General features: G+C 38.8%; 1 protein-coding gene across 4 annotated transcripts in view; it reads left to right on the forward strand.

The window, feature by feature from the left end:
* The window catches only part of LOC144963254 (uncharacterized), a 38815-nt gene that overhangs the window by 10443 nt on the left and 15872 nt on the right, over positions 1 to 12500 (forward strand). The window contains exon 1 of one of the 4 annotated variants that reach the window (XM_078897119.1): positions 8338 to 8555. The exons of 2 other annotated variants lie outside the window; for them this stretch is intronic. The gene's annotated coding sequence lies outside the window, so the exon portion shown is untranslated. Of the gene's footprint in view, positions 1 to 8337; positions 8556 to 11571; positions 11638 to 12500 lie in introns of those variants that run through there. One more of the 4 variants, XM_078897122.1, reaches the window with a different exon arrangement.

Genomic DNA, 12500 nt, shown 5'->3' on the forward strand with positions numbered 1-12500 from the left:
TATATATATATATATATATATATATATATATATATATATATATATATATATATATATATAGGGTCCCTTATATGAACAAAATAAAGAAGATGCAAGACCATAACAGTCCTATTTTGACGAAAGACTTTTAAAGTATTTCTACATTTCAGCTTGAAAACATTTACTTCAAATATCCATAGGTTAAAAAGAGACTTTCAGAGCCATGGAGCCGGAGGTTTTCCCGGCTTATAGCCATTGCATGCTATCCTCTGGATAGGACGCAAACTATTTTCCGTCCGAACTAACAAACTACCCAGCTACCCAATCACAGCTGGATGGACAGGACGTGGGGGGGGGGGGGGGGGGGGGGGGGTGTAGTCAGAAAAAACCTCGACTTCACCCGGGAACGATCTCGGTCGGTCCCTTTGCTTGTGAAGAGAGTGCTCCATCACCCCCCCCCCCCCCCCCCCCCCACACACACACTCCCTTTTCCCCTTCAACAGATTAATGAAAAGTGTTTGACAATTTAGATTGAGATGGCCGGTAAAATGTCAAAATGTTCAGTCATATGTCAAATTTGAGGCTTTTAGACAAGTTGGTCATATTTTTGGTTTTTTGTTTTTTTTTTTATATATACTATTTTTATGAGTCGGCCTTATGTGCAGCTGAAGTATAAAGAGGATCCGTAGTAGGTAATATTATTATATTGTACACGTTTTCAAGGGGTCCCGTTAGCTCAGATGGTAGAGCACTCGCTTCACAAGCAAAGGGACCGAGAGCGATCCCGGGTTTCGTCGAGATTTTTTTCTAACCCTCCTGTCCACCCAGCAGTGAGTGATTGGGTAGCTGGATCTGATAGATCTGGCGAAAAGTACTTTGCGATAAACCAGCATCCTATCCAAAGGGTAACAAGCAATTGCTATTGTCTGTTTCACTATATAGAAACCGGGATAAACTCCGGCTCCGTGGACCTAATGGCTCTGAAGGACAACTAAAAAATATCTACAAGTTTCAGACCAAAATGAAATACAGCGTTTTCTCATCATAAGACACAGCAGCGGGATGTACTTGTAAAATACGGACACGGTCTGGTTACAAACTTTATTTTAAGCAATGAAGTTGCTGAGGTAGATATTTTGTAACCTGTTGACAATTAGGTTTCTTTCAGCACACATCTGAATCTGTGCTTCTCTGGTGAAAACACGCATTTAAATATTTACAATTTTGGCCAGAAAATCGGCCTCCAAATATCGATTGATTACAGTGACCCTGATCTTGCACAAAAAACTCTCAAGCCTTGGATAGACTTCGATCAAGACTTCGCGAAGTCCCAGGTTTGAGCGATTATTTTGGCAAAATGAGGGTCGTTTTAATCGACCGATATTTGAAGGATGAGTTTTCTGGCCAAAATATTAAATATGTTGCTTTTTTTTTTGTCATTCAGATTACGCCAGATGATATGTCAATGTAAATGTGACCGATATTTTTTTTCTTTTATAACAACGTTGCTGATCGGATATACAGGTTAGCTTATGCGGCCTTTGTGGTCTTTTAAAAAGTTAAGCATTTGTATAGCGCATTACCCACTAAGCGTGCCCAAAGTGCTTTACAAAGGGGCCCTTAATCAACAGCAACACGTAACATGTAGAACGAGACATGACGACAGTTAGACGATATTGCACATTTTTTTTTCAGACACGGACAAAGCTGTTAACGGCCAGGTACTCATTTTTCACCTGAGTACTGTGAGAGAAGGTGAGTAAAGAACCTTTTTTTTTTCGATCCGAGGACTCACCTATGCGCCAAGCGATGCTCAAACCCAGAATCTTCCGATCCGAAAGTGAGTGTCATACCATACCACAAGACCACATTATAGTGTGGTCTAGTGGTTTGTCACTCGTCCTGGGGTCTGTAGGTCCCAGGTTTGAGTCCAATATACATAGCTGGGCGATGCAAAGTTGAGTCTTTGGTAAAAAAAAATTACTCACATTCTCTCACCGTATTCAAGTTTAACTCACTCAACCCAACACCGACTACATCCGTAGTTTACCCGGGTTGCTTTTACTCCATACCTATTTATTGCATTTTTCTGAAACAAATTATAGGCGTAGTATTAAAGCTATTGTTTTTTTTAGTTTTTGCATGTCAATGGTAGTTGAATAAAACTATCTATGTACATGCTCATTTTTAATACATACATTTTTTACAATTTTGAAAAGTAGCAAAAAATCTCTAGGATTGAGTGAGTTAAAATTAGTACTTGTGTGTCTGAGGTTCGTTTCCAGGGCTGATTTTTTGGGATGATTTTTTTTCCGATATTGTTTTTCTTTCCAGCTCTGTCTAGGATCGTTTCATACATACTTTCTCATATCTTTTTTCTTTCCAGCTCTGTCTAGGATCGTTTCAGACATACTTTCTCATATCTTTTTCTTTCCAGCTCTGTCTAGGATCGTTTCATACATACTTTCTCATATCTTTTTTCTTTCCAGCTCTGTCTAGGATCGTTTCAGACATACTTTCTCATATCTTTTTTCTTTCCAGCTCTGTCTAGGATCGTTTCATACATTCTTTCTCATATCTTTTTTCTTTCCAGCTCTGTCGAGGATCGTTTCATACATACTTTCCTCATATCTTTTTTCTTTCCAGCTCTGTCTAGGATCGTTTCATACATACTTTCTCATATCTTTTTTCTTACAACAGTGCCTGCTCCCTAGTTAGATGTGCGCCTATGTGGTCTTGTGGTATGACACTTGCTTTCGGATCGGACGGTCTTGGGTTCGAGCCTCGCTCGGCGCATAGTTGAGTCCTTGGAAAAGGCACTTTACTCACATTCTCTCGCCGTACTCGGGTGTAAAATGAGTACCTGGCCGTTAACAGATTTTCCTATGTCTTGAAAAATTGTTATACCGCCTAAAAGGCGACATGTCCCGTCCTAAGTTTTAAGTGTTGCTATTGGCCAGGGACCTTTTGTAAAGCGCTTCGAGCACGTTTAGTGGATATTGCCCTATATAAAAGCTCAATTTTTAAAAATTTTTAATAGATTTTGTCTTGTCCTGCATGCAAGCTGCTGTGACCGTATTTTAGTATTTTTATAAAGAGATGGTTGATTACACATAATATTATAACAATAGCAATGCATTTTAGCAGTGTCTTCTCCGTGGTTAAATGACTATTGTTTGTCGCCAACAAAATTGTGACGTTAAACTTGTTCAAGATCCTGTTTCGGAACTTAAATAATGATGCGTCAACCAACCAAGATATTTAACTTCTTCTACAAGATGATGAAGACATAAAAGAAAAAAAAAAGAAGAAGAAAAGAGGGAAAAGGATATCAAAGTCATGACATATGTCGCCAACTCTGCTTTACTTTGAAAAAAAAATCACGTTTTTAAAAATGTTGGCCAGAAAATTATTTTTTTTCAATTATCAATTTATTAAAATGACCCTCATCTTGTCGAAAAAAATCAGTAATGGGACTTTACCACGAAGTCCCAGGTTTGATAATTTTTGACATGATGAGGTTTTATTATAATCAATTGATTTTTGAAAAATGCGTTTTCTGACCAACCTTTTTAATGCATGTTTGTTTTGGTTTTTTTATTTTTGTTACGAGTACGATATAATTTCAAGGAAAGGCCTGACTGACATCTAAGTGATACACGATTGTATTTACAAGCTGGTCATTATGTTGTTTGAATATCTCAGAGGCGGTTTTCTTGCTTCATTTGTGACCTCTCGTCTCAAAACGATATTAAGTCAGGATGATTAAGATGCTGAAAATGGAATTTGTAGCCAGCATTATCATGTTTAAGTTGAGTTTATATGCTTTATAGAGGAGAAAGAATATCATATTTTTATGTGCTAAATACCAACGTTTCATATTTTTGACCAGTTTAACTATAGTTTGACTTTTTAGCATCTGGCCCATCCCGACATAATACCGTTTTGAGACGAAGGGTCACATTTGTGTACGCGTATTTAATATTAAACGTTGATAATGGATACGTGACTATAATAGAGGTTATAGTAATGTGCGGCTATGTTGTCTTGTGGTATAACACTCGCTTTCGGATCGGAAGGTCCTGGGTTCGAGCCTCGCTCGGCGCATAGTTGAGTCCTTGGAAAAGGCTCCTTACTCACATTCTCTCATCGTACTTAGGTGTAAAATGAGTACCTGGCCGTTAACAGCGTTGTCTCTGTTCGAAAAAAATGTGTAATTTCGCCTAACAGGCGTCATGTCCCGTCCTAACTGTTAAGTGTTTCTGTTGGCCAGGACCCCTTGTAAAGCGCTTTGAGCACGTTTAGTGGATATTGCGCTATATAAAAGCTCAATTTAAAGCGCAATTTAATTTATATGAAATACACGAAATTGGTGTCGTTCAGATATTTATTGTTGTTTTTATAGCGACTAAGAGATGATCTGTTCCCACTAAATTAATTCTCTCTGAAAACATTACTGTGAAGCAGCATTCGTGCAGTCATTCGTTCGTTTGTTCATTCATTCATTCATTCATTCATTCATTTATCTACTCAGTGTCCTCCTATCGAATAGAATTGCTTATCAACTTGGAGTAGTTCATCGGAGCCGTCAGGCCCATGGAGCCGGAGTTTAACCCGGTTTCTATAGCGTGAAATGGACAATAGCAATTGTTTGCTATCCTTTGGATAGGACGCTAGTCAATCGCAAAGTACTTTCCGCCAAATCTAACAGACCCAGCTACCCAATCACTGCTGACTGGACAAGGGGGTTCAGAAAAAATCTCGACTGCACCCGGAATCGATCTCGGTCCCTTTGCGTGTGAAGCGAGTGCTCTACCAACTGAGTTATCGGGATACCCTTCGACTTGGAGTATAGATAGAATGCGCTTGGCCAAGGAGTTCACAACATTGCCATCCGGAAGTATAACGGACCAACACACAAACTCTGTGTAACCATGAACTTTTATAGTCTGGTTAATACAGTTTAGTGAGAACAACTCACAAACGCGGATGGCAAAAACAATAACAAAGGCCTGAGTGACGTCATCTGCATACTATCTATACTTTATACGTTCCTCCGGTTGTGAATTTTCGTACACCCTTCTTTCTATCTACAACCTGTTACTTCTTGAGATTACTCGTTATCTGTCGTTTCCTGGACATTGAAGGACGAATCGATTGAGAGTCGTCTGTCTATCTTGTGTTAAAGTGGGACCGTGAGATGTTCTTGACCTCTCCTTTCCCTCTTGATGGAAATACCCGATGGTCTAAAACAAAAAAAAAACTCTTATATAGCGCAATATTCACTAATCGTGCTCAAAGCGCTTTACAAGGGGTCCCTGACCAACAGTAACACGTAACATGAAGAAACATGACTTGACGCCTGTTATGCGATATTAAAATATTTTTTCAGACAGAGACAACGCTGTTAACGACCAGGTTCTCATTTTACACCTGAGTAAGGTGAGAGAATGAATGTGAGTAAAGAGCCTTTTCCAAGGACTCAGCTATGCGCCGAGCGAGGGTCAATTCCAAGACCTTCCGACCCTGAAGCGAGTGTCATACCACAAGACCTCATAGCCCCACACATTTAATCATCTAACATATATCAAACGATATTCAGCATGGTTATGGAACTGATGGGTGACAATGATTGCAAAATTTTGGCCCTGGTTTTGATTTTTTAAGAATTGCACTTGACAAGGATTGACCCAGTCGACAACGATGAATAATACATAGCTACGGGTGTTTCTTTTTACGAAACCCGCCGGAATCCGACAACGTTATGGAAAGTAAGCAGCAGTACGGAGTGAAGCAGAGACTCAGGGAAGTGTACAGCAGTGGGGAGTGAACCTGGAACTATTATGGGAGGAGGAGGTTGTTCCTTTTTTACGAAGCTCGCCGAAACCCGACAATATCCGACAACGTTATGGGAAGTAGGCAGCAGTGGGGAGTGAACCTGAGACTCAGGGAGGTGTACACCGGTGGGGGAGTGAACCTGAGACTATGGGTTTCGGTGGGATTCGTAAAAAAGAAACAGCGCTTGTTTGTGTGAATATGTATGTTTCAGCCAAAGTAATTTGTAATATTACCCCTTAGAGTCTGTTGTTTCGGAGTTATAGCTCTGTATAAGTTTTCAGCAGTATTATTATTATTATTATTATTATTATTATTATTATTATTATTATTATTATTATTATTATTATTATTATTATCTGGTTATAGGCAGAAATAGGTTCTGTATGTATGATATTCATAAAAAAAATGTCTGGTGACCTGTACTGTATGAAATAGAAATTTCGTTCCATTATGAGAAATAATAAGATCAAGCATTGGCCATGGCCAACGTGTATTTATCTGCAGGTCTGATATTCGAACCCACATATGGGTCTGTTTAACATTGTTGTAATGGACAATATTTTGCCTCATTTATTTTAGATTTCCATTACAACAATGAGCCCATACAGTATTGGGTTATCAGACCTGCAAATAAGTGTATCTCATTCATGGCTATAGCGTGGGATTATGTGTTGTGTTGTAATTTTCCAACGAAGTGTGTACCGCAAGCTCTCTAAATAAGGGAATTTCCACGGTTTTTGCTGGTAATTATTTATTTAAATTGACAATTGTGACCATGTGTTACATAGATCCAGTTATAATAAATGCACTGATTGATTATAAACAGTGCTAGGTCATAATTCGACTCCTGAGAAACGGGACTGGTACTGTTCCTTATTGCAACCGAGTTTAGATTTTGTTTAGTTTTTATTAATTAAAACAATTCCACATCTTCTAGCAGCTTTGTATCACTTTGACTATTAACCCTCTCCTTACCAACTACAAGGTAAAGCGTCAAAATCGTTACGATGCACCCAACAACTGTCTCATCTCATCATTTTCGTTTCTCATAAACTTTGAAGAAATGTTGTTTATTATAACCATAAAATCTTGACACTGTGTTGTAAGAGCTCATTCTGCTGGACAATATTACGCATAGAATGTACTTGTTAATCTCCTGTTTGAGTAAGAAAAATCTATTTTTGTGTTGGGCGGATGTGAAGTTTTGGGGGAAATTCTGAAACTGGCCGGTAGGGAGAGAGTTAATAATATATGACGTAAGTTTTCTAACCAAAATCGACAAAAGATGTTTCGTCATTGCCCTATAGTTTATTTTGTCCATAGGGCTTTTCCAAACAGACACCACGGTATATTTATTGAGTAAATACAAATCGTTAGAAACGTTTAGGCCTCTTGGGATTCTTGAACAACAAAAGCAGTACAAGTCACAGACTAGGGAGCAGACCAGACAACAGCCACTTTTTAGTGGCTAATCGTCCCTGATTGCATAACATAAAAAAGAAAATGGCGGCGCTCGACCTCTCACTAAGACTAGCCACGTTTGATGACGTTTTCCTACCTGTTGTCCCCTCTTGTCCTGTATTCTCTATGGTACAAGTGAAAAGTGGAATGTATTGTGGAATTAGTGCTGTTTTGGAAGGGTGAAAATATCGACGTTGTTGGACGGATTATCGTAAGTGACAAGTTTTACATACTTTCATATCAGCAAAGAAAAGTATCGACTCAGTGTTGGAAATGACAGATTTTTATATAAAAAAATATCTCAAACAGAAGCTTTTATATAGATAGTATGCACTTGGCTAAGAAGCTCATAACATTGCCATCCGGAGGTATAACGGGCCAACACACAAAACTGTGGGTATCCATGAACGTTTATAGTCAGGATAATACAGTTCAGTGATTATTACTCATGAACGCGGATGGCAAAAAACAATAACAAAGGCCTGAGTGACGTCATCTTCGAACTATCTATAGAGAATATCCATTTAAAGTACTCAAAGCGCTTTACAAGGGGCCCCTGGCCAACAGCAACACTTAACATTTAGGAAGGGAAATGACGCCTGTTAGGCGATATTACAATTTTTTTTCCGACAAAGACAACGCTGTTAATGGCCTAGTATTCATTTCACACATGAGTACTGTGAGAGAATGTGAGTAAAGAGCCTTTTCCTAGGACTCCACTATGCGCTGAGCGAGACTCGAATGCACCCAGGATCAATTTTGGTCCCTTTGCCAGTGAAGCGAGTGCTCTACCAACTGACTCCCCTCTAACCAAATTGCTTTTTCTAAAAAGGCATTTCGTCGGAGTTTGGCTAAAAATATCAGTAAACGTGAAATGGAAAAGGACAATCTTGAAACGATAACAATAATAAGTGGAGAATAGGCTTGTTGTACATTGGGTGGGTGGGAGGAGAGTAAGGAAGGGGGGAGGTGGGGGTGACGATGAATCGGGAGGTGTGTGTATGTGTATGTGTGTGTGGGTGTGTGTTTGTGTGTGTGTGTGTGTGTCACGGTTGACGGCCCTTTCTCGTGTCACCCATCTTACAAGTCGTGTTAGTTTAAATGGGAATATATAGATATAAACACATTTGTTTTGGTTGTCACTTGGGCAGGCGTGGCATGTGTATTTAACTAACCAGAACAGGGAGTGTTATTTCAGTGGGATATTTCACTTTCTAAATTCTTGGAAACTAGACGGCTGTTACTTGTTTGTGTAATTCTTCTGTGGTGCCTGAAAAGTGAGTATTGTTAATTAAAGTCAATGGAGAGTGATCCATATCATTTATTAAATATAATAAAATAAAATTAAATTCCCTTTATTCATCCCCAAGGGGAAATTTGTCTTTTGGGTCTATTCTAAGGGAAGACTGGAATAACCCAGGCGTCAGCCGCAGTGCAGCACTGCAAAGTTAGCTAAAGCGAGGTGACTTACTCAAGCCACCCAACGAGGCGGGTGATCGAACTCGGTACCTTTTGGGTACGAAGCAAAGACCGTACCACTGAGCTACGCTGCCCTAATGTTACTAAGAGCTAAAAAGCTTAAGTAAGCCCGAGTCTAAACATTACGATTATAATTTAGGATCCTTTCATTATTTGATTAGATATATATAGAATGCGCTTGGCCAAGGAGTTCACAACATTGCCATCCGGAAGTACTACGGACCAACACACAAACTCTGTGTAACCATGAACTTTTATAGTCTGGTTAATACAGTTTAGTGAGAACAACTCACAAACGGGGATGGCAAAAACAATAACAAATGCCTGAGTGACGTCATCTGCATACTATCTATATAAATTTGATTCTTTTATTATTTTTTTTAAATCTCGTAATTGTCGTATGACGAAGGCAAGGCCAAGGGCCGAATGTTGTATAATATTAATATGTGTGTTTTGTTTCACAATATTATGAGCTATTCTTACTCCTTATGTAACTTTAATTCCTTTTTTATCTCGCAAGGGCCGAAACGTATATGTGTGTATTGTTGTTTCACATTATGAGCTATTCTTACTCCTTTCGTTGTATATGTGTGTGTATTGTTTCACTTTATGAGCAATTCTTACTCCTTACGTACCTTGTATATATGTGTGTATTGTTTCACTTTATGAGCTATTCTTACTCCTTACGTACGTTGTATATGTGTGTGTATTGTTTCACTTTATGAGCAATTCTTACTCCTTAAGTACGTTGTATATGTGTGTATTGTTTCACTTTATAAGCGATTCTTACTCCTTACGTACCTTGTATATGTGTGTATTATTTCACTTTATGAGCAATTCTTACTCCCTAAGTACGTTGTATATGTGTGTTTTGTTTCACTTTATGAGCGATTCTTACTCCTTACATACGTTGTATATGTGTGTATTATTTCACTTTATGAGCTATTCTTACTCCTTATATGTGTGTGTATTATTTCACTTTATGAGCAATTCTTACTCCTTAAGTACGTTGTATATGTGTGTATTGTTTCACATTATGAGCAATTCTTACTCCTTACAATGTCATATTATATTATTGAGACCGATGATTGTTCGGTTTACAAATAAATATTGCAACGCAATAATACTGACATTGAACTTTAAATGTTTAAAGAACTAGTAGCAAGTAACTTGACCGCTGTTTCTTTTATACGAAATCCGCCGAAAACCCATAGTCCCAGGTTCACTCCCCACTGGTGTACACCTCCCTGAGTCCCATATTCACTCCCCACATGAGGTAGACTGATTTTTTGGGATGGTTTTTTTTTCCTGTATTTTTCTCTCTTGCTTTGTCCGACACCTTTCATACACACTTGTTCAGATCTTTATCTTACACTGGTGTCGGCTCCTTAGTTTCTGATATTTCTTAACTAATAAAAAAATTCATTTCTTTATCCATCAGTGTATGTGTAAAACGGTTTAATTTACTGATTCCTAGGCACGGGAAGCAAATGCATCACATCTTAAAGACTTACGATATTAAACCCGTTCTGCAGGGTTTTGTTTTTCACTTCGATGTCGTTTCTTTGTGTCCATTGTAACGTTAGGGATTACATTGTGTGTGGTTGATATGATATGAATAAGTAATAACATTGAAATTATTGTGAAAGCATCGTGGGTCTGATTAAAAGAATGGAATAGAGATAGCTATAATGATGATGATGATGATGATGATGATGATGATGTGATGTGATGATGATGATGATGATGATGATGATGATGATGATGATGATGATGATGATGATGATGATGATGATGATGATGATGATGATGATGATGATGATGACGATTGATGATGATGATGATGATGATGATGATGATGATGATGATGATGATGATGATGATGTTGATGATGATTGATGTGGTGGTGGTGTGGTGGTCATTATGATGATGATGATGCTGATGATGATGATGATGATTGATGATGATGTGATGATGATGGTTGTGGTGGTGGTGGTGGTGGTGGTGGTGGTGGTGGTGGTGGTGGTCATGATGATGATGATGATGATGATAATAATGATGGTGGTGATGGTGGTGTTGGTGGTGTTGTAGCGGTCGTGGTGGTGGAGATCATTATGATGATTGATGATGATGATGATGATGGTGGTGTTTATATTAATGGTGATAGTCTATAAGGAAAACGAAATTATTGACTTAAACTTAAAGGACGCTCTCAAATTAAAAATTCAAGACAGTGTCTTCGTGGTAAGAAGCCCCCTCCCCTTCCCCCCCCCCCCCCCCCCCCCCCCCCCCCCCCCCGCACCTGGACTATAGATAGAATGCGCTTGGCCAAGGAGTTCACAACATTGCCATCCGGAAGTATAACGGACCAACTCATAAACTCTGTGTAACCATGAACTTTTATAGTCTGGTTAATACGGTTTAGTGAGAACAACTCACAAACGCGGATGGCAAAAACAATAACAAAGGCCTGAGTGACGTCATCTGCATACTATCTATAGATAGAATGCGCTTGGCCAAGGAGTTCACAACATTGCCATCCGGAATTATAACGGACCAACACACAAACTCTGTGTAACCATGAACTTTTATAGTCTTGTTAATACAGTTTAGTGAGAACAATTCACAAACGCGGATGGCAAAAACAATAACAAAGGCCTGAGTGACGTCATCTGCATACTATCTATACTATAATAACCCTTTTATTGCAAGACTGATTTTTTTTTTTCACATTATATTTTTTTCCATTATCCGTAATCTATTTTATGTTTCTTATCACAATAGGCTTACCAGTTTTAACTAGGAGAGCAATAACAGATGCGACTCTGGGATCAGATAGGGTTGAGTCGCATCGCTGTATTAACCCTCTTTGGGAAAACGGTAAAATCTCATATCATGTTAGGATAAACTTGAACGCCGATTGTAAAGATTTAAAGAATTAAAATAGTGATAAAGACGCCACATGTACGAATATTCTAAGCTGTACCTACTCTTTTAAAAATCCACGTGTTTACAATTTTGGCCATAAAACTCTTCCTTCGAATATCGCTCAGTGACCCTCGTCTTACATAAACCTCCCAATCCTGAGATTATACATAAGACTTCACGGAAGTCCCAGGTTTGAGAGTTTATGACAAGATAAGGCTCATTTTAATCGATCGATATTCCAGGGACCAGTATTCTGACCAAAATGTTAAATACGTATTTTATTTCAAAATATGGCCGTTCTGTAAATCATGTTTCACGTAAAAAATAAGTTGAGCTTTTATATAGCGCAATATCCACTAAACGTGCTTAAAGCGCTTTACAAGGGGTCCCTGACCAACAGCAACACGTACCATGTAGGAAGAGACATGAGCCCGCTAGGCAATTAATATTACCATTTTTACCGACAGAGACAACGCTGTTAACGGTCAGGTACTCATTTTACACTTGAGTATGGTGAGAGAATGTGAATAAAGAGCCTTTTTACCAAGGACTGAATTATGCGCCGAAGGCGAGGCTCGAACCCAGGACCTTCCGATCCGAACGCGAGTGTCATACCGCAAGAGTACAGATATAGCCGCACCTGGCCAGAAAACTCGTCCTTCAAATATCGACCGATTTAAATAGGATTCAATAGCCTGATGTCACGTCCGCCCAGCAGCCAGCAGTTTGGTTCTAAACAAAGAAAATCGGTACATTTTATTGTTCATGCTGGCTAGAACTTTTTCATAATAGGTCATGTGATCAGAATGTATAAA

Source organism: Berghia stephanieae, chromosome 1, assembly GCF_034508935.2.
Source record: "Berghia stephanieae isolate SIO BIC M18660-M18661 chromosome 1, UCSD_Bste_1.3, whole genome shotgun sequence".
Classification (NCBI taxonomy): Eukaryota; Metazoa; Mollusca; class Gastropoda; order Nudibranchia; family Aeolidiidae; genus Berghia; species Berghia stephanieae.